Below are 27915 nucleotides of genomic sequence, written 5' to 3' on the forward strand. Positions count from 1 at the left end.
GAGATCTCACCAGTCCCATATCAGCAGGGCAAGCTGGTGGGAGAATGGTTTCCTACCCCCACCATCAGTTCCATCACCCATCGCATCCTCTATGGAGATAGTTAATACAAAATACTCATCAGATTTTAAAATGAGCTGTTTTAGGGGGAAGGTGAGATTTCACTTTTTTAATACCTACCTTTCCAACATTGAAGTTTTCTAATACAGCCTTGAAAAGGCTCTTGCGCATAGGACCAAGTAGCAAGTATGCCCTTATGCCTCCTTTCCACCAGAATAGGAAGCGAGGAGCTGCAGGGCAGGCGAGGAAAAAACGTCTCTCTTCCTCCTCCTCCCCTCTCTCCCTCCCCACACTTCTCTTGATCTGCTGGTGGCTCCTAAAAGGATTAATTAGAAAGATGTGAGCAAGGGTTGGAACGTCAGAAAACAATCGTCACTTTCATATCTGACCCCTATCACCAGCTGCAGAATTAACAAATTGAATGTCGTCAGCAAACAGGAGTTGCAGATGATATGAAGTTCATTACTAGCAGCACAGGGCTTGTTTTCAAAGCCCAGTTTAAACAACTCCTGCTGATTAAATTCCTTGCAGGGGCTCCTGCCAGACACGTTTAGAAAATACGGACATCTAACAAGTCTCTCTCTCTTTCTCTCCCTGTCTTTCTTTTTTTTTTTCCCTCCCCCCTCCCTTTTTTCTTTCCTTTTTTTTTTTTTTTTCTTAACATGTGCCAATTATTTGTCTCCTATCTGCAGGTACTGGCAAGTATCAGTGCTCTGGTCCCACTGTCTACAGCCTTATCCATTTGGCGCCTGCTCCAGCCCTCTCACATTACCAGCAGTGGGGTCTGTTTTCAGCTGTGAAAAGCTGTGAGCATAACTTCATTCTGCCCCTCCTCCCACTGCAGCCTCTCTTCCCCCCTTCCCTTTTTTCCCCCCTCTCACCCTTTGGCTCACAGGGCTCCCTTCAAGAGCTGGGAAGCAAGGAAAAAACAAAGCATCCTTGGTAACCTGCTAGAGTGGTGCTGGAGATAGACAGCCTCCCGTCCCATTCCGGTGGTTGTGGCTCCCCTGCGTGGGAGCATCCAGAGTGGTTAGAGATCCACCAAGGCAGGTTGCACAAGGGACTGTCTGGATGTGCTGGGATTTGGGGGGGGGGGGGGGGGGGGGGCGCGCCAGGAGCTGTAAGCAAGCAGACAGGAGAGCTGTGGGATAAAAGTTGGAGGTATTAGTGTAGCATCTGTGTAGTTCAAGAGCGTGAACATTCCCTGAGCTTTTCTTCCATGTCCTGAAGCACATTTTTAGCCCCGCTGTATTTTGCCATTTCACATTCCTCCTGCTCATGCGGTTGGGATTTTTCTCCACCATTTCTCTAGGAAGTGAGGATGAAATCAAGAGAGTGTGATTGCAACCCTTTTTCTTACTAATAGCTGCTCTGGCTGCCCCTGGACGTGACAGGGGAACTCGGCTAGAAAAGGTCAGATCTCAGGTTTAGGTTGTTCCTGCAAGTTTTATGAAAGCAGGCAGTCCCGGGGAGGGGAAAGACATCACCAGGGGTCTCCGTGGGAGAAGATGACCAGCTGTTACTGTAGAGAGGAGCTATGAAGGTCCCAGCCCTGGGAGCACCTTGCCATAGCTCACACTGAAGGAGCTACCCAGGAGCCTGGCTATGCGTCATGCATTTGTAGCAAAACAGGCTATGTTTGCTCTGCGGATGCTCTCTTTTAATCTCACAGATAAAAACTTTGAGCTGAATTGGGAGAACTTTCAAAGGTTGTGTGGAAAATGACTGCCCTTTGGGGCCACATGGTACTGGGACCCTGCTGCTCAAGTAACTTTTCTTTGGAGAACTTGCTCAGGAGAAGAATATTGTGAATTATTCCAGAAAAGCACTATTGAGCTATTCTTTCACAGTGAAATGGTGGTATCAGGGGCAGGAATACTGTATAACCTTCAAAGAATCTTGTAACACACTTGAGTCCTTTCTGTACCATTATTTTTCCCATGTGGGAAGTATTTTCTTTGCCAGTCAAGGCACTCTGGTCACTGAAAGGATTGCTGATGTTTTTCTACACAGGTGAAACTGTCATAGAGATATGCACACATTGCTAGGTAACATTTTGGATTGGGGGGGACTTTGGTGCAAGAAATGGCTCAACATAGAGTTTTTAATTTTTTTCTTTTGTCCTTTACAGCCAATCTCTCTCCCTCATGCTAGTACTGGCAGTTAATTACAAGATATAAAACTGCCCTACCTTTTTATTTACCCATTTTTTAAAAAAATGCCTCTCTATGACCATCTCAGAGTGTTGTGTTTGAAAATGGCTGACCCAGAGCAGTATGTCTAATTTGTACGTCCCTCATTGCTAGGCCACTTGCATCTCCTATACTTTGCTCTACTGTTTTTGGGTTGGAATAAGAAAAAGCAGCTTCCAAAATGAATTCATCAGGCATGGCTGCTTTTTTTTTTTTTCTTAACTGAATTCACTGAATTTATAACAAGAATTACACTTGGGCAATTTAATTTCTGAAGTTCCTGCTGATTTTTTTTTAATTCTAACTGTAAAAATGTGGGGGTTTATATATATATCTGTCAGTGACCTAGTCTCATTTTTGCCTTGAAATGCATTACATACCTGCAAAGTGTTCATCCAAAGTCCACATTTCAAGTTCAGTGCTGTGCACAGGTTGCATTCCTCACGGACATGTGCTTGCACTGATTACTGCTCAGCAACTGGACACACAAGTGCACAGAGCATTTCTAGCTGGCAGGATGTTATTTTTGGAAGAATATGCCATAGCATGAGTTTGCTGCACTGCTGGGTAACCAGCACAGGATGTCTGTGGTACATAAGGAGAAACCCGCTACTAATGCGGCATACATGGATGTATATATTGTATATGCGTACTGCATATAATTGCAGTATGGGCCTATGGGAGGACTTGCTTTCAAATCTAGCTAAACTTACAGAAGAATGTATTTTCCCAATGCTATCTGTCATTCTTTGGAAGCTCGGAAGATACTGACCCAATATTTTTTTCCAACATTCTTTCAATTCCAGCAAAATGACAGGGTTAGCTTGGTGCAGGGAGCTTGGTATTAGAGAAGTCACCTGTGAAGCTGAGTTGGTTGAGGGGTTGCATGCAGTAACTTCCAGCAAGGATTACCTCTGCAGCACACCTATAGTCCCCAGCTCGGTGTGATCTAGAAGATCCACCGTCTCTCTAGTACCAGCTGGTTGTTTTTCATTCTTTCATCCACCATCATTGTTTTGAAAAAGCATTTTTGGCATGGCGACCACAGGCTGTGCCCACCTGGGTACTGTGCGAGGTGGGCTCTCCCAAGACCTGCCAGCAGGGATCTGTGCAGGCAAACCATTTCAGATGGTATTGAAAAGTGGCTCAGACAAATTGCAAGCCACCTCACCCATGTCAGGGACTAGCCTAAATCTTTGGCTTGCTCTTGCTCTCCTAAAGCAGCCTGCATGCTCTTGCTGGTACCGGCACTTCTGTGGGTCAATTGATGTCCAACATGTCAGTGGCTCCTTCAGCTATTAGTAAGAAAGGGAGTTGCAATCACTTGGCAACAGATAAGTTTTGGGCACCTTGAGGTCTCTGTTAAAGCATTTGTTTTGATATAGCTATCCTGTCTGCTTTTGGTCTGTTTGGATCCTGCTGTTGAGCACCTACCTTGGTATCTCTGTTATAACTTTTGCCTGAAGCACAATAGTGCATAGATAGGGGATTTGTAAGCTATTTTGTTTGGAGAGGGGAAACCTAATGCAATTCAATTTGTCTTGGCCAGGACCTACTGTCCCAAGGGAAACAGGGATCAAATGCTATGAGACTGTTCCTCTTGTTCGTGGTCTGAAGCCCTTATGTGATAGTGATTGGACCCAATTCTTTCTTGCAGTATTTTCTCAGACCCTGGCTAATCGTACTTTTCTTGCCATCTAGTCTTCTCTTGCTTTTTTTTTTTTTTCCGTTTCTCTGACATTTATTGCTTATCACAAAACCCCACCAATGTTGCTCCAGCCCTGAACCTCTGCTGTTGTCCGTTGCCACCTGAGTCCATGGTAGTCATTGCTGGTCTCCCAGCTATCCAGCACACCAAAGAATAACTTCTGCTACTTTTCTGAATGGAGGCTGAGGATTATGTCCCACAGCTATGCTGAGGTCTGTGCTCCGAGGTCTTATGCTGGAGGATAAGTCAACACAAGTGATACGGCTAGTCATGACACCCTTCACCATTGGTGTTGCAGTCCCCCAGTAGAGGTCTAGCTGGGACATCTGGGCCAAGGAATTCACATCTCATTTGCAGCCCATGTTGAAGGACCTCACATTAAAGCATAAGTTAATGAGAACTCTGCTCTTCCCCGTGCCTCTAATCTGTAAAAGTCATAAAGAAAAGTACTTGCAAGGAAGTGCATTAAGCAGTCTTTATGAGCTGTGACACACAGTGGGGTAAAACCCACGGCTGGGCCCCTGGGCCACCTGCAGGACAGCTCTTTATTGGGAGGGACACCACAGAAGTCCCATCTTATGTGGTTATACACAATACTGTAATAGGGTTAGCTCACAGTAAAAGTGTAATTAATGTCATGTGATATAAAGATTTACCATTTTCTCTAAGGACTTCTCCCCCAGGCATCTTTCTTGCGTCGTTCAGCAACCTAAATTAAAATGACCCTGCCCATTCCCCGCCTTTTTACCCCTTTCCTGACTGTATGCTTGTTCCCAAAGATGTTTGCTGTGGGCTGCAATTTCACCAGAGAGGCACTAGGAAGACATTGTGCAACAATAGCGGTGCTGCCTTTGTTGCCTGTCAGGTGGGAAATGAAAAAATATGTAACTTGTCTGGAGTTTTTCTTTCTCTCTCTGTAAATCCTCTGTGCATTTTCACACCAGGCTGCCATGTCTCCCACATTCCTCATCGCAGTGAGATTATTGCAGCTTGCTCCTGGACATTACAGAGGAAACAAATATCCATGCTTTCTTCATTTACTACACAAACGGGACTTCTATGTGAAGGATGAATGGCAAGATGATTTTCTTGACAAGTTTGTGTGTGTGTCTGCTAAAGGATCCTTGCTGGGGGCTATGCCTAGTTCTTGTAGAAGCCCTGGTACCAGGAGATGTTTTTAATTGGGGAAGAGAGCACCACAGTGCCTAGGTCACCACGTGCACTTCCATCCCTCTCTTTCCTCTCTCACTTTGAGCACGTGAGTGTATTGCTAGATTATTTGTGCCCCATTAACGAGATCTCTCTCCAAAAGCTCCCTGCAGTCAGCAAGCGACTTCTCAGTGGTTTGCTTTTGGGACCAGCCCTGCTGTGACCTGAGTTTTGACCTAACTTGGCTACCTTAGCTGAAGTAGATAAGGGGCTGCTTTTCCCAGAAGGTTACAGCAGCCACCTTTACTTTGTGTCAAAGGTGGAAATGCTCCTTCTGAAGTCCGTGTGCTGAAATCCCAAACCCCTGTGGTCCCCAGGCTGAGCCATGCAGGTCTTTTCTTTAGAAGCTTTAACCTAGGCAAAAGCCATCCACACCACCGTGGATGACATAATGAAAAATGGAAACCAGAATGTGCTTCTCTTCACTCTCAGTACCACTATCCTTGAAATCAGGCTTTGCAGTAGGTAGCTCCTCTGTATAGCTGCTTCCTCCCGTTTCCTCACTTTTGCTGCCATTTACCAACCAGGAAAAGTTATTCCAGACCTAAAATATTCCTCACCCTCTTGTTATCCATACTGGCCAGGGTGCAGTGCTATAGAGGACATGTTTTGCTGCAGTGTAACTGGAGAGCAAGGAAAGCTGGTTGTGCCATCAGCCTTGCACAAGACGTTCAAACTGAGATGATGACTGATTAAAAGGTGATAAGGCTTTTTTGATTTAGCCTGTCTTTCCCACCTCTTCCCTCTCAGTCTTGGACAGTCATGGTACGCAGGTCTGTCACTTGCGGGGATTTTTGTTCTGACCCTTTGGTTGTGGTCATATGAACAGCAGTTGTCCAGGTGACTTAATGGAGTGTGTGAGCCTCTTGTTATCGCATACTATAAAATTCAGAAGTGGCAGATCACCTGGGCACGTGGCAGGGCCCAGAAATATGACCTGGCGATCCTGTCACTCTATTGCAGGCTATCAAATTAATACACAGTTTGATTTTTCCATCTCATAGTATATTGCCTTGCACTGACCTTGGGAGAGGCAGGGAGAGGCAGCTGCAAATGGCCATTTGCATCAAAAGCTTCCCAGTCACTCCCGATTAGAGCGACCACATCTTTTCTCAACTAATGAATTGCTCCCATCTGTGAAATTACAGCTACTCACTTTTGTTTAAATCAAAACTGCAGGGCTCTTATGGCAGGCTGTCTGCTGCCTCCAGGTACCCGGCTCTCACGCCGTGATGCTGAGCCCAAGGCGAGAGCGATTGCTGTGGCTGTTGTTTTGTCACGGGCTGTTTGTCTGGGCTTTGACAAGGAGCATACACAGAGCAGCCCTGGCCTTGTGTGAACCATCCGGGCAGGAACAGCTTCAGGGACCTGCTGGAGACCTGGGGCTTGCCGGCCCATGATGAGTCAGTGGAGATGGCTTCCGCATAATGCTTCTGCGGGAGTCTGACCTATTGATTGCCAGAAGTCTCAATAAATTTAGATCGCTGGTTTGTGTCTGCACTCCCTAAGCAGGGGTAGGACAATTATTAGCTGCAAAGATCAATAGGGGGAAGTCTTTTAATCGACCATGTAAAATGTGTCCTTCGTCACTGATGGTGTGTTAATTGTGATTTAATTCTTGAGGGGGCATTCACCTGTCCCTCCCAGTTTTCTCTCTGCTCTTGAAGACCTTGTTGAGAAATCCAGGGTAGCTTGAAAATTAAAGAGATGGAGAACTGAGGCCTTTATTATTCTTATAATATTATTTCTACCGTATCCTGTCAGCCTCTACCTTGATGAAATGCCCTCCTGCATCTTTCTAAAAATGTCCTCTTTCAGTGGCATTCACCAACGGGAGTATATTTAGCATCCTGGCACACTGACGCATTTCTCAGTCAAGGACTTGGTAGCTGGGGGCCTGGCTGCTCCCTTTCAGCCACCAGAGATGCACAGGTCTCTGAGACACTGCCAGATGTCCAGAGAAATAGCAACCTGGGACACTGGGGTGCCTTGGCTCTTGTAAGGCAATGTATCCTGCAGAGAGGCTTCCGGTCATCCCTACAGTCGATCTGCTTGCTCTTGCTGATGCAGCCTCCTTTGCATCCTTAGCTTTCACCTGTGGCTTCGATTTTGGGCAAGGAAGGAGCAACAAACTTATCCTGCCCGTGTGGCTCAGCCTGGGAGAGGTTTTAAGGGCAAGCCGCCTTGATCAGAAGCGCAGCCTGAAGGATTAGTGTCTTCACTTTAGCTCATAAGGGCTGTAGTTGTGTCCTCAAAACAGAGGTCTGAAAGGAAGAAAGCTAACTTTCTTTTTCATAAGTATGCAAGGTTTGCTTGTATTTCTTGTTGATTTTTTTTTTTTTTTTTTTGTGAATGGGTTGATCTCTTTCTTTTTAGGTAGGATTTTTTGGCATGGGAATAGACATCTGTTGTGAGAGAGAGGCCTGGTTCCTCCAGGGAGTGCCTTCCTCAGCCAGAGGATGGACCTGGTGCCTGCAGCTGAGCTTTCACTGGGGTGCAACTAGTGCCAGGGACAGGGTCAGGCTGTGGAGGGGACCTCACAGGCTCCCTTTCCAGAGCAGTGGCTTATCCCAGCAATCCAACAGCTTTTCCAGAGCAAATTTTGTTGGGCCTGAGTGATAGGAACAAAGCCAAATGTAAGAAGAGAAGGATAAGATGTGCTGTAATAGCTGACAGCTAAGTTTTACTATTTTGACCCCTCCAGCAAAGTCTCTATCAGTCTGCTTCTCATGACAAATTCAGGATTATTGCCTGTCCTCACAGTCCTTCTTCCCCCTAGGGAAAATCTTTTAATTCTTTGGTTTCCTTTGGGACTTTCCAGTTCCAGCCTTGGCAAAACAAATCTGTCACTGGATGGAAAATGGAAGCAGCAGCATCCCAGCTAAAAGCTCTGGCATTTTTTCTTATTGTAAATTCTTTAATCTCTTTTAACAGATGACCTTTCTAGGGCTATTGTATTACCTTCCTGCTAGTGTTCTGACAGGTCTTCTATTTAACTAAACCAATAAATATGTATATTTGCAGTATATATTTCAGTTATCCAGAATAACCATAATACTGAGTATTTGTTACTCAGTAACCAGCTTACAATTAATATTGAAAAAAATATTGCAAACTATGTGATTGTGTGCACATATAGAGTTCTTGGATCCAACATCCATGAAAGTTCCTTGTAATTTAGCTGACTAATTAGTAAATGTTCATACACTGATCCCGAATTCCTTCATGCTGCAGAGTATTTTGGAAGGTGGGTAGGGGAAGCAAAGCAGCAAAAGGAATCTCTGCCCCTCTAAACATAGTTACATCTTCCCACGACTTCAAGGAGGGCCTGTGGTGAGAACCAAACCCAGCTCTATGCATTACTTCCATGGTTAAGCTGTCTCATTTAGCATCGCACCTCTCCCCTTTCCTTTCCTCAGACTTGTGAAGGCTGTGAAGCACTGGGAGGAGAGGCTGCACCACTGGCCTCAGCAGTGCCGTCTCCATGCAAGGGACCAGAAGCTTAGGGTGAAACCTAAGCATCTTCTGGTTTCTGGCACAGGGCAACTCTGCATGGAGGTATCTTGACATTGTTGTTGTGTCCTCCGATGTGAAGGGAGACCGGCTGGTGCGGTGCTCGGACCTGGCTGCTCACTGCACAGCTATTGCATGTCATCCACCAGAGGCAAGTTTCTCTTCTCTATCCCTTTCCCTAAGGGAAGGACCTGGCGGGGAGCAGTTGAGTTTTTTCTAAAGCTTTCTTCCGTGATGGGATTAAGCAGGACCTGCTCCTTTAAAAAGTGTTCCCTTCCCCATCATCCTCCCTCCTTCCAATTACAGCACTAATTTCAGTAATGGAGCATTAATGGAGTAATGGACTGCTGAAGCTGGCCTGAAGGAACTGTAGTGCTCAGCACAAATTGAGTAAATAAACCATATATTAGATTTCTAAACAATACTTTTAGCCTAGTCCCCAGGGAAAGAGAGTTGTCAAGACTTACTTAAGTCAACCCAGCAAAATGTATGCAAAAGATCCACCCATTCCTACCCTGGAAAATGGCATCAGTGGCCTGAAGCATCAGTGAATCTCTCACATAAATCTCTGCTGTCCTGACAGAGAGAGCTTTGTGCTGTTTCCTTCTCCCAATTCCTCTTCTTTGATTTATTTACCAATAAACAGCTTTGTGCCTGTTTCTATTTGTGTCTTGCTAGAGAGCTGTCCCTGTATGCTGATAGAGAATGACTTGCAATTGTAAGGAAAGAGTTATCACGGAGCCTTACAGAGTGATGGATGAGAGTAGTGCCCTAAACAGTTTTCAGTCTGGGAAAGTCCTGATTATTTTTTTCATCCAAAAGCAGCAGCCCTCTGTCAACATTTTTATTACTTTATTTTAAAAATAGGCTTTGCACTACCTCAGCCAAATAAATAGAAATAAGTAATGAAGTACTGACTACCCAGATTTACCCCACTGGCATCAGGGTGACTAATTGTAATTTGGTAACCCCTGAATGCACGGGACGCAGTCGAGGTTTTCCTAGGCAGCAAAAGCGGGGCGAGAGCCAAATGCAGAAGATGGGGACTTTGAAGCCAGGCGAAGGCACAGAGTAGCAAAACAACTTTTCCAGGTCACTCTCTCAAGGTCAGTGGGAGAATCAGGGTAAAATCCAGGACTCAACCCAGCGCCGTGTCTGCAGCAAACCTTTTGCATCTTGAAGGGGCAATCATGAAAAGCCATAATTCCTACAGGGCAGCAACTTGTGGGTGTTCAACAACCCACAAGATGATTATTTACATTCTATGAGCTTCGTGATCTGACAGCAATCTTTTGAGCCTTTGTGGCAGAAATGTGCAGGGTTTTTTTCTGCTGTTGTATCCTCTCGGCCCTCATGCAGTTAAGAAAGTGAAGAGGGTACTAGCTCTTCTCGTTCATTTTTATTTGGCTGTGCCATTGCTAAGAATAAGCTAAACACCAACAGCTTAAGCTTGAATTGAAAGAAATAAGATTGTTTTAGTCCTGTCATCAGGCTGGAGAAGGGGTCTGAACCATAGCATTTTATCAGGGGGAGTTTTACGCAGACTTCATTAATCTGCTTCGGATGTCTGACACTTAGAACTTGGGTATGTTAAAATCACTCTCTCACTTGACCTCCGGATATAACACGTGAAAGAATCAAAATCCACTGATGTATACCAGACCGAGATGATGTAGTGTCTCTCTGGGTGTAATGCAGTGTCGCTTGCATTCCTGATTTTTATTGAGTGTAATTTTGAATTATATGTATAAGAAAAAGCATGCATGTTGTGCTGATTATAACGATCTAGCAAATTAGCCATTAAAACCTGAAATCTGCTTTTAGAAGTGAGTGGGATAGGTAATCGGGGCATGCTCTGGGTATGTAAAGGAACTGCAACACATTTTTATCTGTGTGGGAAGATTAACATATTACTCTACGAACAATTTATTAGGCACAAAACCAGATAGGTCTCCAGGAGTGATGAATTTATCATGAACGTTTGCACCCAGGAGTATAGAATGAAGAGCTTGAAAGAAGCCTGTGCACCATTTGAAATGGCATGCAAGACTCCCATTTTAAGAAATGGAATTTATAATGTTTCCATTGAACTCATGAGCTTCCTGTTTTCACAGCGTTAATGCTCTTGGATCCAATCAGGCTGCTGAGCCCCTCCCTTGGTACCATCCTCTTCCAAGAGGAACAGTTCCAGCTTATCCAGCTTGACAAAATACTGTACCTGCAAACTTCAGATCCTCCTTTTACGTGTCCTGCATTTTTCTGCTTCCTTGGCATGTCTTCCTGGAGAATGCTGGTGGTGCACAGCCCTTCATTCCTCCTTGATGCATTTCCTCCTCCTCTTCCCCTGCAATTCCCCCATCCTTTTGCCTTGTAGCTCCAAAGTTTTAGAAGCCTGCTTACCTTCTCTAACCATCCCACTTCCATCACTGAGTTCAGCTACTTCTCTGCTTTTCATCACACCCCACGCTTTCTCCCCTAACTTATACTCTCACCTGGCTCCTTACCCCTTCATCCAACGCATGTATGTGAAAGTCTTACCCTTGTGAGACCCTGCTCTGGATATCACTAGATTCTGCCTTGGTTTTCTTCATTTCGACTCTGACCTCACCTAAAGCCCTATTTAAAAACAGTGAATTTTAGTTCTCCCAGATTTCAAGCTGCTTCTTCAAATCTTGCAGGTCTTAAAGCTGCATTGTACATGCATAGGTATAACGCGTACAGCATGTATCTGCTAACGTTCTCAGAAGGAGCAAGGCCCATCTTGACGGGAATTTTCAGCAAACACCATGTGCTCAGTCTCAGATCATTGCCATGAAAACTTCATCCTGAAGTTTTGCGAAGCAAATGAAAATAAAAATTTTGTGATGCAAAAAATGTCAGGGAGCTTAAATAGCAGACTGTGGCTCAGTGGTTAGTCCTTTGGCAATCGGAAAGCACAGAGCTTCCAGCTTTTCAGCCTCGTGCAAGAGAAGTCAGAGTCTGTGAGGATAACAACCTGATTAAATGAATATCAATTAACTTTTTCAGTGAAAGGGGTTCCAGTAAAACTATCCTACTTACACCTTTGAATTCTGAGCTATTGAGTTACCCCTCTGTTTTCTATGTGTTTGTGATGTGGCTACACACACCGACGAGATGACAGAACGATGGCCCTGGAGCCTGGAGATCCCAGCTTTCCCACTTCATTTCCTATGCTCAGGAAGGAAAGGCGGTGGGGTTGTTAAGAAAAGCCAGCTGTAGAGGATGCGTTTTACGCTGTGGTTTGTTTGGTGGACCTGATCTAGAGCTATCTGAAATAAATGGGGTCTGAGAAAAGACTGCCCCTTCCCCGGCAAGCAGCGTTTGCATTCAGAGGGTGATTTGGAATGTCATTCTGTTATTTTTTGGGGTTGCTTTGTGGTGTGAGACATTTAGCAACTGCCAGGATAAATACAGTTATATCTTAAGGGTGGCTGGGTTGGTTGTTGTTTTTTTTTTTTTACTGGTTTTCTTTCTGAGAATTCCTAGCTACTTTATGAAACTCCTTGGGTGCTGGGGGAAGCCTTTCCTCTCCGTGACTCTATTGCTCAATATTCCTACAGACTTGTTAATTCCTTTTAGCTTATCTAAATTCTGTTTCAAATGATCTTTGTTTTCCTGTCCAAAGCCATGTTGTCAGGTCATCTACACTGAAATATTTCTGTTGTGAAAGACAAAAACAATTGCATATCCAAGATTTTTTTCTTCCTTCTGCCGAGAGTTTCTCTCCCGTGGAGAATGTGGAAAACTTCTGAATTATTTTTATGCAAAGTGAGTGCTTTTCTTATTGTGCTCTAGCATGTCTGGGAGCGAAGACCAGGAGTGAGTTACCTAACATGCCTGGTATGGTGCAAATGCATTCTTGCATTGAGGGAATGATCTTTCAGACACTTCACGGGACCTGTTTTGCCCGACCTCTTGGGCAGTGTGTATTATTCCTGTGGGGAAAGTTTGGATAGAAGAAAAAGTTCTTGTTGATAGACATGTGTGTGTGTTCATCTTCACAATTTTCCTGCCCCCAAAAACTGAAAATTTGGCCAGAAATAGATATTACCCTAGGAGAAATCCATTGGAACACAAGAAAGTCCCTACAAAATTTTGCAGGAAAACTTTAACAGCTTTGTAACAAACCTAGCTTTACCAGTGTGACTAGCACAGTCCCTGGGGTCATGTCTGTCTTGAGCCCTGCTCTGGCCATAGAGTTGGGGTTCTTTTGTTTGTTCTAGCAACATTTTGGGGTGCACAGGATATTTGTTTCTCCAAGACTAGATGGTCCATGTGAAAGGAGAAGGAAGAAAAGTGAGAGCATAGTTCTTAATCCAGGCCAGCATCTTCTCTGCCATTCTGGTCTAGATGGTGGCTTCTGTCAGGGGCCACCTCCCACAGACACACCCAGCGTTACTGCTGCCTGCCAACCTGAGAAAAACCATGGTGCTGGCAAACTCTGCCCACTGCTCCCCCTGTTTCTCTGGTCCCCGCAGACCAGGCTGTTAAGACCAGGAAAAGCCATTGGCTAGGTGACAAGTGCCAAAGAATTTGCTGAATGTGTTGGGGTTGATAGCAGCTGCCCCTCGCCCATTGCATTCCTCTGCAGCAGGGCAGATGCACAGAATACATCAGAGACCTTCATCCCAGCAGGAGATAAGCTCTGAAAGCCTCCATGGAGTGGAGCTGTGTGTGTCCTTATCCCCATACGGTGTGAAATTGGCTCTTCTGTCCTAGTGGCTATGGGCAGGTGGTAGGATTTTGATTTTTATTCTTTAGTATTGTGGATGCTTTGATCAGCTTCCATTTTGGCATGGTTACCTGGCAGATAGCAGAGACCTGTGGGGTCATAATCCCCGGGTCTGGCTCCACCCCTGAGGTATGGAGCAGAAACTGGGTTGTGGCATGTGATCCCCCAAAAGGTGCAGCTCTCCCCCGCCCCAGATAGCCGCATGGCATTGGGCCATGTTAGGTGCAAGCCTGGGAGGGGAAAGGCGATGCTGAAGAATGTGCTGTTACGTATTTCCTCAGGTTTTCCCTCCTTGGCAGAGTGGTGTTAGGACCGCAGGCTTGGCAGGCACAGTGGAAAGCTGTCTTTCCCTGCAGCTCTCCAGTGACCTTCCCTGGCACTTTGCCTGGATCTGGGCACTGGGCACGGTGGTGGGGAGCTGAGCTCTCAAAAAGAAACTTTGGATGTATCTGTTCAGCCCCATGGGGGGCAATGTAAAGGTCCCCAGATGACCTTCACCACACTGGAAAGGGAGAGAAAGATAATGTGTCCTCCTCTTACAAGCACTAATTAGCCAAGCACAGCCTTGCACCCACAGGAATATTGCTTCCAGGACTGGAATGAGGACCCCTGCACTCCGTGGAGTCTCCAAATAGGTGGGACACCCCTGCCTTGTGCTGTGGAGACTCAAACTTTACATGAATTGGGCAGGCTTGAGCCCCAAAGTAAAGGCACAGCAAGAGCTTGCCATTGTAACAGCAGTCTGTCGGGACTCACGGTTCTGGAGCGTCACCGAGATTTTGGGCATCGTTTTTACTTTGTGTGAAAATAACCTTAAATATCTGCGTGGGGTGAGGTTCTGAAAGACAACAAAGTAGAAAAAATTAGAAATTCTCTCTCTGCTGCTGTTGCGCTTCCTTATGCAAACCCCATTTTAAGCCCAAATCCCAAAGGAAATGTGGTACATGGAGTCTCATGGTGCACACTGTGTGATGTGTGTATGGATAACTCTGCCTCAGAACTAATTTTCAAAATCATTGGACAGCAGCAAATAAACAATTCAGAGACATTTAATCCTTACATTACAGGTTTCATGGCAGTAAATATCTGATTACAGGATAGACAACCTATTCGTGCCCCAGCTGAGGGAAACGGTGACCTCAACCCTTCATAGACACCAGAGGGTTCAAATGCTTACACACCCCAACATTAGGAACTATTTCAGTCAAAATTTTTGGCTTCTTAGACACCAAAAAGCACAACTGCAAGGTGCAAAACTATAGGAAATGAGTTATCTTTGGTACCAGGCTTGAAGAGACTGGCTTCCAGAAATGCCGGCACACGTTGTTTCCTCAGTAATGCCCACACTTTTCCAACCCCTTTTTGGACTCTGTAATGAATGAGGCTGTGGCCATGCATTGAAAAAGGACAAGAGGGTCCCTCTTCCATTAATTTCCCTTTTCTCATCCCTCCTGGGTGAAATGTAAGCCACTGATTAAGTGTGCTCTTCAGTCACAGCGACTGGCTTGCCTGAAATCCCTTCCGAAAATGGTGCCTTTCATTTGATACTGTTATTGCTGTGATATAGAAAGTGTTTTCTATCCTTCTGCTCAGGCAATGAGGAGAAATTAACAGTCAGTAGATGTTTTCTGGGGCTTGGGATGGGAGAAGGAGCCAACAGCCCTAGAGATCTCAGAGGTGATGTTACGGAAGGATAACATACGCTCTCACCTTTCTCACTTTCCCCATTTCTTCTCCAGTTGCACCATCCAGCCCATGTAGTCTATGTCAGGGCTGGGAGAAATGCCTCACGTCTCCTTCTCCCATCAATGTTGGATCTGCCTCTGGCCCTGCTTTTAAAAGTCCTTTGGGGTTCGAGCCTCCGTTTTACCCTGTGCGTCTGTCTGTTACACTCTTATTTTACAGGGTGCTGTTGAATTGTTGACATTCCTGTGCACTGGCACAGAAGCAGAGAGACCTCACATCTCTCAGGACAGGAGCATATCCCCACCACACTGCTGATCAGAAGAGCCAGGCAGTTTGGGTACTTTAAAATCTGTTTTGCCAAGATTTTTCTTTTCCCATGGAGAATCCAGACCAGAATTGATTTTTGAAGGCATTATGCTGTTTTATGAAGTTGCCTTTTGCAGATATCTGTGAACCATGGTGGTGTACATAAACTGTTTTTTTGATTTATCACCCTTCTGCATCACACAAGTATAAATATGAGTGGTTTTTTGGGTTTGTTTTTTTTTTTTTTTTTTGAGTTGCATTGGTCACATGTTGAATACAATTTAGGTGTTTGAATCCTTGCAGTCTGGAAAAAAAAAAGGACAACATTTAACTGGAAAAGTCAGTTAGTTGGAAAGAAGAAGTGGAAAGGCTTGTGTGGAGGGGAGAGGAGGTAACCAAGGCAGAGGGAGCCCTGAAACAAAATAGTGGTCCTCAAACCACAATGTGTTTGCCTTTGATGCTGGCAGTGTTGCATAGGCTCTGCAGGAAGCTCTGCACTGCTGGAGGGCTGCTTTCAGCTGAGACACTGGACCCAGATCCTATTTTTTCTGGCTCTGGTGGCTGTCCAGGAGGAAGTGAGAGATCCTATGACACTTTTTGGAAGAGAAGGACATGATTGCAGAGCTGTGGATAAAGTTTCCTGTCTGGCAATAAAACGTGTTCAGCTCTGTGGATGGTATTAACAGGTGCCAACATCAGGCTCCACAGGCTGTTTGTTAAAGCTGCACGCTCCTCAGCTGGGGTAAGTCAGGAGAGCTGCTTAGATGGTGGAGCTGCAGGAATTTTTCCCTCTTCCTTTTCTAAAATAAGTTTCGTTGAATGGAGAAAATTAATTATATCATCCAAACCTGCTTTTTAAGAGTCATGATATGAATGTAATTTGGTACAAAATAAAAGGTGATGTGCAAGCCATTGGGCATAGGCTGTCTAGTGACATAAATTTCTAGGAACATAATGTAAAGCATTTCAAGCTAATAAATCTTCTGCTGCACCAACAGTAAAGTCCTCTAAACTGACAGAAATTAATACCTTGAGAATACAAGTTACCCATGGTTATCCTTGAAAGGGGCGTCATGATAAAGGCGGTCTGTGCCTGTGCAAGTTGATGTGTTGATTATCATTTAAAGCATTTTGATATGTCAAGTGAAGGTCAGTCCATTGTTGTGTTTCTCCTTTATGCAATTAGCTGTAGATGATTTGTATGGAGCACAAAATATAACTAGCATCTCTTGAAATTAATACTGAGGTGGACGGAAAGGAAGAACAAGAGAAACAAGCAGAAACTTATTTAACAGGCTGGTTGCTGAATGATAGCAACGTGGCTTGACTCAAAACATTACTGCTTTTAGCATATGATTTATTGCTAATGCCCCTTCCCATGACTGGCCTTCAGCCTTTGATGTCAGTCAGCTCAGAATTAATTACTTCATGATGCAAAGTGAAAGTGCAGTAGGTTTGGTTTATTCCCCATTCCTCCCTGAAACGGTTGCGTTAACTTGCTTCAGTTGTGTTTGCTCATTCTCCCACCCTGCCCATGAAACACCTTCTCATTTGTGAATTCAAAAAGCGTGGGTGTGTGTGTGGGGGGGGGGTGGGGGTGGGGTGGGGTGTATGCACACGTCGTAGTATTGCCTTATAACAAAAGGAGCCTTTTAGCCAGGGCAAGTGAGACTGATGCAGGAATGCAGGAGATTGTATCTTGGGGGAAAATCAATATTAAGATGTACAATTGCTCCCATGGTATTGAAAGAATTAGTTGATCTACATGCCAAATGACAGGCCCCTTGATAACAGGGATTATATGTCCTGTCTTTCCAGGCTGTGCTCTGTTGGGGCTGCTCTCTGGGTCCCTCAGGCAGAGATAATCTAATTAGTACAACAAAGACCAGGTCGATTTAAAAAAATAAAAATGGGGGGGGGGGGGAGGAGTGGAATTAGAGCGAGGGGCTGCGAGGAGGTGAATGTCAGCGAGAAACAGGCACTGGAAAAAGTTGCAGAAGAGGAGGGGAAATCTGGGAGTACAAGTTAACCGTCAGTTTGGCTCCACAGACATTGGAAATGCAGAGCGGCTGGACTGTTACCAGAAACCCCCCAAATTAGCAAGTGCTTACAGCCCTCACAAGCACTCCTTCAATCACACCCTGGGAAAGGGGGGAGCGGAGGGAACGCGGTGGCGGTGGGCTGAGCGGAAAGGAGGTGCCTTGGCCCTGGACCTACTCATCCACTGCAGAGTCATGGGCACCTGCTGCAGGAGCGGCTTGTGAAAAAATGATTTACCACAAAAAAAACCCAACAACCCAGGAACCGACACAACAACCTAACACCTTTTCCCTTTACTAAATTACGTGAAAAGAGGGTTTTTTTTTTTTCCTTTTCCAGCCAAAGGCTGAGGCTCAGGCTCAGCTGTAGGCAATGAAGCTGTACTGCCTGTGCTGTGTACAAGGTGAATCATTTTCCTGAGGGTAAGGTGAGGTTTCGAGAGGCTTCTCTGGGTGGGTGCCTGGTTCCTCCACCGGCTGTGGTCACACCAAAGCAGATGCCCCTCACTGCCAGCTGTGCACAGATGAGTGGTTCTGAGGCACTGCAAGTTTCAGAGTTGTTTTAAAATTAAGAACTAAGTACGTACTGCGTTATTTATAGTTATTTATAGATGTATCAGGGTGCTTTGAGCAGAGTATCTAGCAAGCGTTAGCTGGAACAAGAGCTGGCGTGTCCCTCCTGGGTGCAGCCCACGATACTGGCTGCCGCAGGCGCTGTACGTGCTCTGTTAGAGCATCCTATCAGCGCCCTTAGCACCAAGCTCCCTGATAGCTGTGTCTGCTTTCCGAGAGACCCAGATCGATGGATGCGGGGGTGGGCACATCCTCAGTGCGTGTAAACTGACCCGAATTCAGAAGAAATTCTCTCCTAAATGATGATGGTCTAGAAGAGAGTTACTTGGGCCCAGCACTGGGCTTGTACCCGACATTTTTATGTGACTTTCTGGCAACAGATGTTAATACCTGAATATTTTCATTCGTCTTTTTGCTTTTAGACAGAGACAGAGGCTGGATCTCTGCATACAGTTCATGGAAGGTGTACACCCAGCCCAAGGCTTTTGCAGCTCATTCCCCACCTTTTCTGAAGGGTGGATCCTGGATTTATCCTGTCCTTTAGGACCATTCAACTTTCATTCAATACCAACACACCTGAGGTGCTTCGGTGGTTGGGTCTAGGATTTTGGTGCAGGTCTTTGCCCAAGGCAAATATTGCAAATGCTCAGCCATGCAAATGGGTCCAGGAGCCTTCAGGCTATATAATCTTAGGGGGTTGGATGGCTGAAAGAAGGCTCGCTCACATCTGGAAGTTGCTTTTTTTTTTTTTTTTTTTTTTTTTTCCTGAGGATCGTGAGCACAAGGAGTTCAGGCACTTTTGCACAGCTCCCCACTGACCCTCGAGTTCATGTCATTAGACCCAATCTTGTTGTCTTGGCAAGCACTCACACAAATAAGAGCACTCTAACAATGGGATCTTTCTTTTCGTAGCTTCCCTCTCCCTCTCTCCTTGTCCCTTGCTGCCTCCCTCTCCTACACTGGAGATAGAAAATTTGGAGACAGCAAGGATGAGATCACTGCTTTGCAAAGAGTGACAAGAAAACTGGCCGCACAGTTCGGGGCTCTGCATAGCCTTTTCCCAGGGAGCAGATCAGATGTTATTTCCCTATCCGCAACTGCACAGAGACATCAGCACTTTGGAGACGGTGCTTGCCAGCCACTAGGGTAAGACTGCAGATAAGGCCCAGCGATGAGGAGCCATCAAAACACAAATGTCTAGCGCAGACTTTGCATTCCTGGCTTTGCTGTATTTACTTACTTTAATCACATGAGCTTATAAACTGGTAATTAGCAAGGCATAGAGTTGTTACCCATTTTGGGGAAAGGAGCAGTCCGAGTTATGTAGGGGATACTGTATGGGTCCACAACGTCCTTTGCTTCAGTTGTGAGTATAGATAGATGAATTTATAAACAGCTTTTAGATGTGCATGATGCTTTAGAAATAAGTGAAAACAAGTTATATTGTGGCACTAGAACTAGGGACTCCAGATTTCCTACAGATTCCTGTACTGGTGCTGCCTCAAAGCCCTAACTTCAGGTTACTCCTCATGTAGGTTTGCTAGGGTTTTCCCCTTCCCAACACAGTGCTTTTGTGTTCACCTGAACCGTCGGGTAAAAGTCCACACCACCACACCTGAGTTCTTGCCAGCTGGCAGTCTGACCTGTCTGCGTGCTCATGGATGGTAGGGCAGACCCAACATGGCTGGGTGTCTCTTGGATTCACGCCATAGCTCATCCTTCAGCAAAGGTGCTGAGTATGTGCCCCCCTCCTCCCTCCGGTCCCAGTTTTCACCAGAACTGCAGGAATTTCCTGCACTGACCGTCTGGACTCAGGCGTGTTTTTTCAAGTGTGTGCTCTTTGTTTTCATGGAAATGGAATAAAAACAAATGAGCAGAAGGAAATTCAATAAAAATTATGTTTGATAGACCCAGAAAAAATTGTTGTTTTTTTTTTTAAAAAAAGAAAGACTATCATTTAAAAGCCCAGACACAGATATTCCTTACCATCCCACTCCCATTGAAAGTTCAAATTGAAATCACCCAGGACTCAGCTCCTCATCTCTCTGTGGTTCTTTTTGCTTTATTAAAGTCAACAAGAAGTCGTCTGTTAGGCATTTTCTCAAGCATCCTGCCACTGCATAATAACTTCTTCCCAGTATACTTTCTCATATGCTGCTTTACATTATGGTTTCTAAGGTTCTGGAAGGCATTGGGAACCACTTTTTTATTTTAGTTTTTGGTCCATTGCACACAATAGCCGTCTAGCTGGAAATTCAATGTACCCTTATTAAATAAGAAGAACTCGTGCCTTGCTGTGGGGTGTTACGGCATTTATATCTGGTGGAGAGCTACCATCTTTTGTACAACAAAGCAAAATGTGGGCTGCTGTGTCTCCTGGTAAGCGTTTGTACCAATTGAGGGTGAACCATTTCATTTTACCCATTTCTCTTTCTGTAAAACCTTGCACTTTGATGTGCGATACTTTTTTCCTGAAGAATTTTGCATCAAGTAACAAACTGTTACAACTGCTCCTTCTCATTTTAGCATGTTCCAAGCTCAGTTCATTGGTCCGGCAGACAGCGTAGCTATTAATACAAGCCATAGTAAATTAACATGTTATTTAACAATTACAGTGCATTCCCTGATCATTTGGTGCCTTGGGATATTGTGCATCCTGCCTAATTGCAAGTTTAACAAAAATGTATTGCAGTCATTATGCGGTTATGAGAGTATAAAGAACAAAATGAAGCAAATCAGATAAAGTTAAGTGAGACTTAGCTGTCTGCATGGGAATGTTAGGAACAGTGTCTCTCACCCTTGCAGGCCACAAAGATAGTTTCCTGACTACTAAGTAGTAGTTGGTTTTAAAAAAAATCTATTGGGCAGTGTCTCCAGACTCAGGGGAAATGTCTATCAGCAAAACTGATTAGAGATAAGGGTAAGCAGATGTCAAAACAGAAGACCACCAAAGAACTGAGGTCCTGAAGTGAATGAGGAGAGATCCGGCAGGTAGTAACCATAGGGTGGATTGCTGTGCCATGACTAGGGACCAATCCTGCTTACATGGGAGAAAAAGTCTCTTTTCTGCAATAATTTTTCTTGAACTTGCATGCGTGCATTTTTGTGGTGTTTGTTTGGTTTTTTTTACACAAACTGCTGCTTTAACCTAATGTTTGAGGGTTGTGGGTTTTTTTTTTTTTTTTTTTTTAATTAAAAGTATTAGGGAGAGCAAAGAACTGAGAGGATGTTCTGCAGGATTTCTTGCTTTTCCTATAACCACAGAGGAGCTGAATTCAATCTACCTCTGTAGAAATAGCTTCTCCATAATGCTCTGTTTTGTCACAGGCTTCACCTGAATTAAGTCCCAGTTATGGGGCTACACAAGGTTAAAAAAAGGACCAGTAAAGAAGTTTTGATGAAGCTTCCATTGTAAGAGCAGATCCCTGAATTTCAGTATGTTGTAAGAATATACAGGCTTTATCAACAGTTTATGGGGGAGTTCAGGAGAACACATCACTTTATGATGTCAAATTGTTTCTAGGGAGTTGACATGAAATTTTTAATAGTATTTCACATTCACCCTGTTTATCCTTCATATCAAGAGCTGTAAAAATGCCAGGATCTGCACCTGCCCCTCTTCCCTTGTCCTCCTCTGCCAGCCAGAAAGGACCCCCAGCACTACCCTGCCACTCTTTTTTTTCACAGAGATGCCCACATGCATTGCAAAGGGGCTTCAGGCAACCTTGGCCATCTAGCTGAAAAGCTATTTTAGCATCATCATGCAAGGCCTGTGTGAGAGTTTTACCACTCAGCTTTGCTCCTCCACCAAAGAGGTGACACACTGACCGCTGGGAGGTGCGGAGGGTAGAGCATGAGTCTCCCGCTCTCCCAGCCAGCCTCTGGTCATACCAGAGCAGCCACCATGAGTCCTGAGGCACTCATACCGTCCTGAGGCACTCACATGAGGGTATTAAGGATAAACAAGGAGAAGATTTTTCGAGTACAGAGCATTTTTGGTGCTGGCTCTGCCTCAAAGCACCACAAGTTGCAGGTCAGGCTCTGAATTTCAGCAGCAGTCTTCCCATTCCTAGACCGCTCAGGGATGCTCCTCTCAGTGAGGCTCCCAGAAAGACAGTCTCCCAGAAAGACAGCCTCCCAGAAAAAAACTGGCATATAGGGCTGGATCCAGCCTCATTTGTGCCTATTTGAACACACAGAGCTTTTTTTCTGTCACAGAGCTACTTGGTTTCTGCATGGGTTTCTCTGGTTATCCACAGCATATATACCTGGGATCTTTGGCCCCTCCTGTGCAATGGGCAGACAGGCAGGGCCAGGGCTGGATCAGACGCCATCAGATGCAGGGCTGCCACTGCACACACTCACAGAGATGGGATGAACGCTGCGACCCTCCAGCAAACACAGGATGTCTTGGGAGGTAAGCAGGGAGAAGGATGCATCCAGGGAAAAATGGAGGCAGAGGAGCCCTAGATTAAAAAGATGCTATGTGGTAAGTTTGTTGTGGGACTGATACTTGCTCAGAAAAAGTCCTGTGAGGGACATCGGTCCCTGTAGCAATTTGCAAATGCCTCGTAGCTGAATCATTAGAGAGGGTGCTCTCCCCAAGAAGGAGGGGTTTTGCATGGTTGGTCTCTGTGCCTAGGTCCCTCCACCCCTTTTATGCCCAGTGCTGAAGCAGGACTTTTACTATCTGATTTGGGAGATGCTGGGAGAACTGGGACCTGTGGTTCGGCGCCTCAGTCCCGCTCCCTTTCTCTGGGCTACTGCCTGCATGGGGTGTGGTAACCTTTTACCCACCTGTACCTGCCGGCTTGTACCTCCCAAAGAGCGCCAGGGAGATGCTAATCAAACAGATCAGGCCACACAGAACTCTGAGTCCCCACCGCAGAGGTGACCGAACACGCACAGCCTTTTCTTTTTAGCCTCAGCATGAGAGGAGCTGGGAAAGGCCAGACAAATCCCAGGCAGATGCTCTGTGCACTTCAACAGCAGCTTCGAACCTCCCACAGGAGAGTCTGCCTTGTTTTGCTGAAAGAGAGGTGAAATCAAACCAGCAGGTTGGTTATCCTGAAGCACATTTGCCTACTCCACCAGCAACGCACCAGGTTAAGGCAGGGTGAATGACAACAACTGCCCTTCTCAGGTCAGCCCATACCTAACTTCTGCAGCCAGCTGTGCATGTGTGGCATGAGTTTGATGCTCTCAGCCATCCTTTCTTTGCAAAAATACAGAGTTTCATCCTAGAACTAAAAGCGAAACTGATGAAAGCCCCAGTAAGTTCGTTTCACCGGATAACATAATAAGTCATTCAAAAGGTAAGTTGCAAACAGTGTTCCTAATCTTGTAACACTGACCATAACCTCTGCTTCTCCTCCCCTAAAATCTCAGCCACTTTGGAAAAAATCTGTCTTCTTGTCTAGTGATAAGTGATTTTTTTTATTGATATGATATATCCAGCAGTGAAACGAATCTACCTTTTTACAAGATATGATAATTTTTGCTATGGAATCTTTCTATTACAAGAGGGTTTGATTGATCTGAGAGTGTCCTAGATAACAGTAGGCTGATCAAGAATAAATTCACCTGAATACTGATGTAGAGTACTGTTTCTAAGTGGATTAATGCTGTTCCTAATAAGGATGTGAAATGTTTGGAAAAGTTGGTTCTTGTAAAACAACTACAATGTTATATCATTTTTATATCCCTTGACTTGGCAAATACTTGTGTTTTTCACTTTCCCTTCAGGAGGGAATTGTGCATATGACCTGAAAAACTTTGGTCTTTCTTAATAACTCAAGTTGAAAGCAAACAGTAGCATCCTGAGCCAAATATTGATCTGATGCTGGAAAGGACTGGCCAGCTGCAGGCTGCTCTAAGTGGAAGCTGTACGTGGTTCAAACCACCCTTTGATCAGGCTGCATCACTTCCTGTCTTATTTGTGAGTTGGAAAACAGAGATCTGCCTTCCGTGGGAACAGCTGAACCCTGCCATTCTCCTCCCTGCGCTTTGTCCTGAACTCCTCCCCACGTACCTGCTCCCTCACCAGCCACCGGATAACAGATGCATTGCTTATTCTGACTTTTTCATACGAGCAGAGAGATACATGCATTTCTGAAGAGTGAGTTTCTCTGACACGTACTGCACGGGGTGCTTCACTCATGGATATTACCACCATGCCGAGGGGTGAGGTACCCTTTTTTGTGTGCAACGCCCGCACAGACAGAGCACAGGCTCAGTGAAGAGAGGTTGCCAGACGAGTTGCCACAAAGACACCGTCACAATGACACTCACGGGTGTAACTAGTGAGTAGGCTTTGTTCTGCCTAGTGCTATCACGGGAGTGTCATGCATCTCTCTCCCACCTTTCCCTCTATGCTTTTGCCCAGAATGAGTGACCATGGCGCCTCCATCACCTCTGCAGATACTATAGTATTTTAAACTTGTCCGTATAGGCAGGTCTATGTGCAGAGCTGTTGCAGGTCTTCTGGTTCAGCCTAAAATGTGGGATGGCAGTGGCACTTCCCAAGGTCTTCCATACCTCTGGGACACCTGATGATGAACGTCAGTTTTCCCCTGTTGAGGGAGGCAGACTCACCGTGAGCAGGATCAATGCCTGCTCCCCAAGCTGGACTCTCCTTCCCTGCCCACTTGGCTTTGCCTAGGTGCACCAGGGCCAGGGGACCCAAACCCAGCCACCTCTTGGTGCTGCTGGGCATGCTCATCACCTCCCACGTGTTTTGGAGGAGCAGCCCTTTGTGTGTGTAACTCACAGATCATCGGTGTGTGCAGCCTGCAGCCACGCATGGCTCCGCCTCGGGCTCCTTGCTGCCGGCATGACCACAGGCTGGGACCAGCACTGGTCCAGAACCGCTTTTCTTAATTACACCTATTTTTAGCGGAGACTGCAGCTTCCATGGGAGCAAATTGTCAGGATTTGGGAAATGACAGACAGGATCAACTGGAAAAGCATAGATCTTTTTGCTGGCATTTCTACGCCACAATTTTAATGTTCAAGAGGAAGCTTGTCCCCCCTCACTTACACCCAAAGACAATAGATGCGATAAAAGCACAGCTTTGCTCCAAAATGGTCCATTCTGGATTTGCATAGTACTTTATTATTTTTAAGAGAAACTGGCTTACCTCCAAATTCATATGCCAGAGGCTGAATGAGCTAAATTTAAATACCTTAGTATTTCAAATGGATATTAACAGCAATCTCATTTATTTTAGTTCAGTGTTTTCACATAGTTTTTCAGAGTTAAGCTAGACCCACTGTGTAAGAATGAGTGTTTCATTAATTTTTATAAGAGTTATAAGAAGCATATGTTTTAAAGCTTCATTTTGTAACATAGCAAAGTATATTTTAGACATATTTATTTACATAATGGCCACATTAAAAGAAATTTTCATATGGAAAAATGTAGCAATACCAAGCAATGGTTACCACAAAGTTTTAAAAAAATATATTAATGATATGGATTTAAAAGAAACAGGAACAATTTAAAAAATGAAATGAGAGGATGTGATTTTTTTTTTTAAAGTGCTCAAAGTGAGCACATTTCCACTCCTATCACAAAGGCAGTGGAAGCACAGCATTCTACAGGAAACTTTCATGAGGAATCAATGAAAGAAAAATGTCATGTGGAGGAACTGAAATTTCTCACTTGGAAAACCAGATCTTCATCTTGAAAAGGTGAGAAGTGTTCATTTTGGATTTGCTTTTCTGATCAGTTTTGGCTCAGGTTACGTTTTGTTAAATGTAGTATGCGATGTGTATATAACACATGTAAAACAAATATTTTACTAGAATATAGCAATGAATGAAAAGCACACAAATGTAAATGTTTTGACAATATCAAAACAAGAGTTGACACAAAGCGATCAGACCTCTTATGAGGAGCAAATTTGTGAAATATTTTAGGTTTTGGCAAAAAATGCATTTTTCTGTAAGAAAAAAAGACGTCTCCAGCATTTCATCAGCTCAAAATTACCACAAGTATCACTGAAAATTGTTACAGCTAATAAAAAAACTACAGCAGCACATCATCCTACTAGAATTAAATCAACAGCTACTGTAACCTCCATTTGTCTAAGGAAGAGTTTGAAGAAATCTTCAAAATGTAATTTGTTTTTACAGGTTTTCAGAGCTTTGAAACTGTAAGCCTGGCCTTAACAGGGATTTGAATTACCCTCTGAAATAATTTATACAAGATGCACTGAGGAGATTTTATGTCTGTAAAAGATGTATGTTTTTTGACTGAAAAGCTGGTGTTTCCTTAGCCGTGTCTATTCACATTTTGAGGGCAATTCCATAATCTGAGGTTTTCAGCAAGGGTGCAGGTATTTAGATCGGGTATACTTTTTAAGAAAAGCACAAGTGATTAACTTTTTTTCTGAACCCTGGGAGAACATTAAGATCAACAAGAATTTTGCTTTCAAAAAGCCTCTAAGATTGGACTTATAATGTCCAAGACCTACCGGACCTACCAGAGGACCTGAACCCGTTAGCCTTGAAAACATTAAGCTGGAGCTGAAACCCAAATAAATTGGTGTGTACATCAGGAAAGCAACAAAATCATCCTTGCCCCATTATTCCAGGGGTTTGTTTCCTCATCAAGTAAGAACACTTTTGGCTTCTCCCTGCAAAAGTTGTGTAATGTCCTGCTCTGTGAAGGCATGCATTCCTGGAAGAGAGGAGGTCCTGAGAATGTCAAAAGCTCTTGAAAACAGGTCCAGCTTCCACTTTGCCAGACACTATGGCAAAGACTGCTCTGAGAGCTAATTTTGGATAATGAGCAATCAGCAGGGGCAGAACATCCTGTAAGTATCTACAGCTGAACCCTCTTAAACAAGATTGGGATCACCCAAATCTTTTCTCATGGGTGTTAATATGGTGATTAAAGTTTACAAGAGGCCAGTGGTTTTATTTTTGTCTTGTCACATGCAGTGACAGCTGGGCAGGAAAGCTGCCTTAATGCATCAATGTTTAAGAGTCATAGGACTGTTTGGTCACCTATGTGCACATGCAAGACATGCTTATGTAGCAATAACTGCTATATAAATGCAGTCATGGTTCATTGCATGAATGGCGTTGGGCAAAGATGTGGCAGCATACTCAGAAATATTATTTGGGTAAATGTACTTTCAATGGAACGTCTGCCCTCATCTGCCAGAGTGTCTTGAAGTACAAGTCTTCTGTTGTATGTAAAATAGATATGCTCACGGATGTTTGTAATGTGCAAATGTGTGCTCTGTCACTGTGAGATATCCCTCTTCAGAGCTGGCAATGTCTGCTGACAGCATTGTGTACTAGCAGATCCTGTCATCTTTTCGCCACAAAAAAACAACATGAGACCTCCTACTCACATTGTTCTGTGTGATTTTTTTTTTTTTTTTTTTTTGGGGGGGGGGGTGCGGGATGGACAGGAGGTGCCAACTTTTGGAAGGTGACCTACTCAACAAAATATGTAGGGTTGTTTCTTCCACTTTCTGCTTCTGTTCTTTCTCACCTTTGTATTTAAAAGACTGTCTTGAACAGATAGGATCCTAAGTGAGTCTTATCAAGGTCAGAGCTTGTTGCTCTAGCACAGATTTGAATACAAATCTTTGTAGATATCTGATTCCTAAACATCTTTGGAAGCCATGTTTACCACCACTGCCTTGCCTGTAATTATAGTCAAATTTCTGCTTCCTTGTTTCATTTTCAATTTTTAGAAAACTCATCCAATTTTGTTTAATCAAAAGTTAATGTAATTCAGTCTACATTTAAAAGGCTTGTGTGAACAGTCCTCTTTAGTTAGATTTGGATTATGATTTTTGGCTATTCAGCAAAAGGCTAAGAACAACTTAAGTTGTCATGATGATGAATTCACATATTTT

The sequence above is a fragment of the Falco naumanni genome, chromosome 4, assembly GCF_017639655.2.
Source record: "Falco naumanni isolate bFalNau1 chromosome 4, bFalNau1.pat, whole genome shotgun sequence".
NCBI classification, from domain to species: Eukaryota; Metazoa; Chordata; class Aves; order Falconiformes; family Falconidae; genus Falco; species Falco naumanni.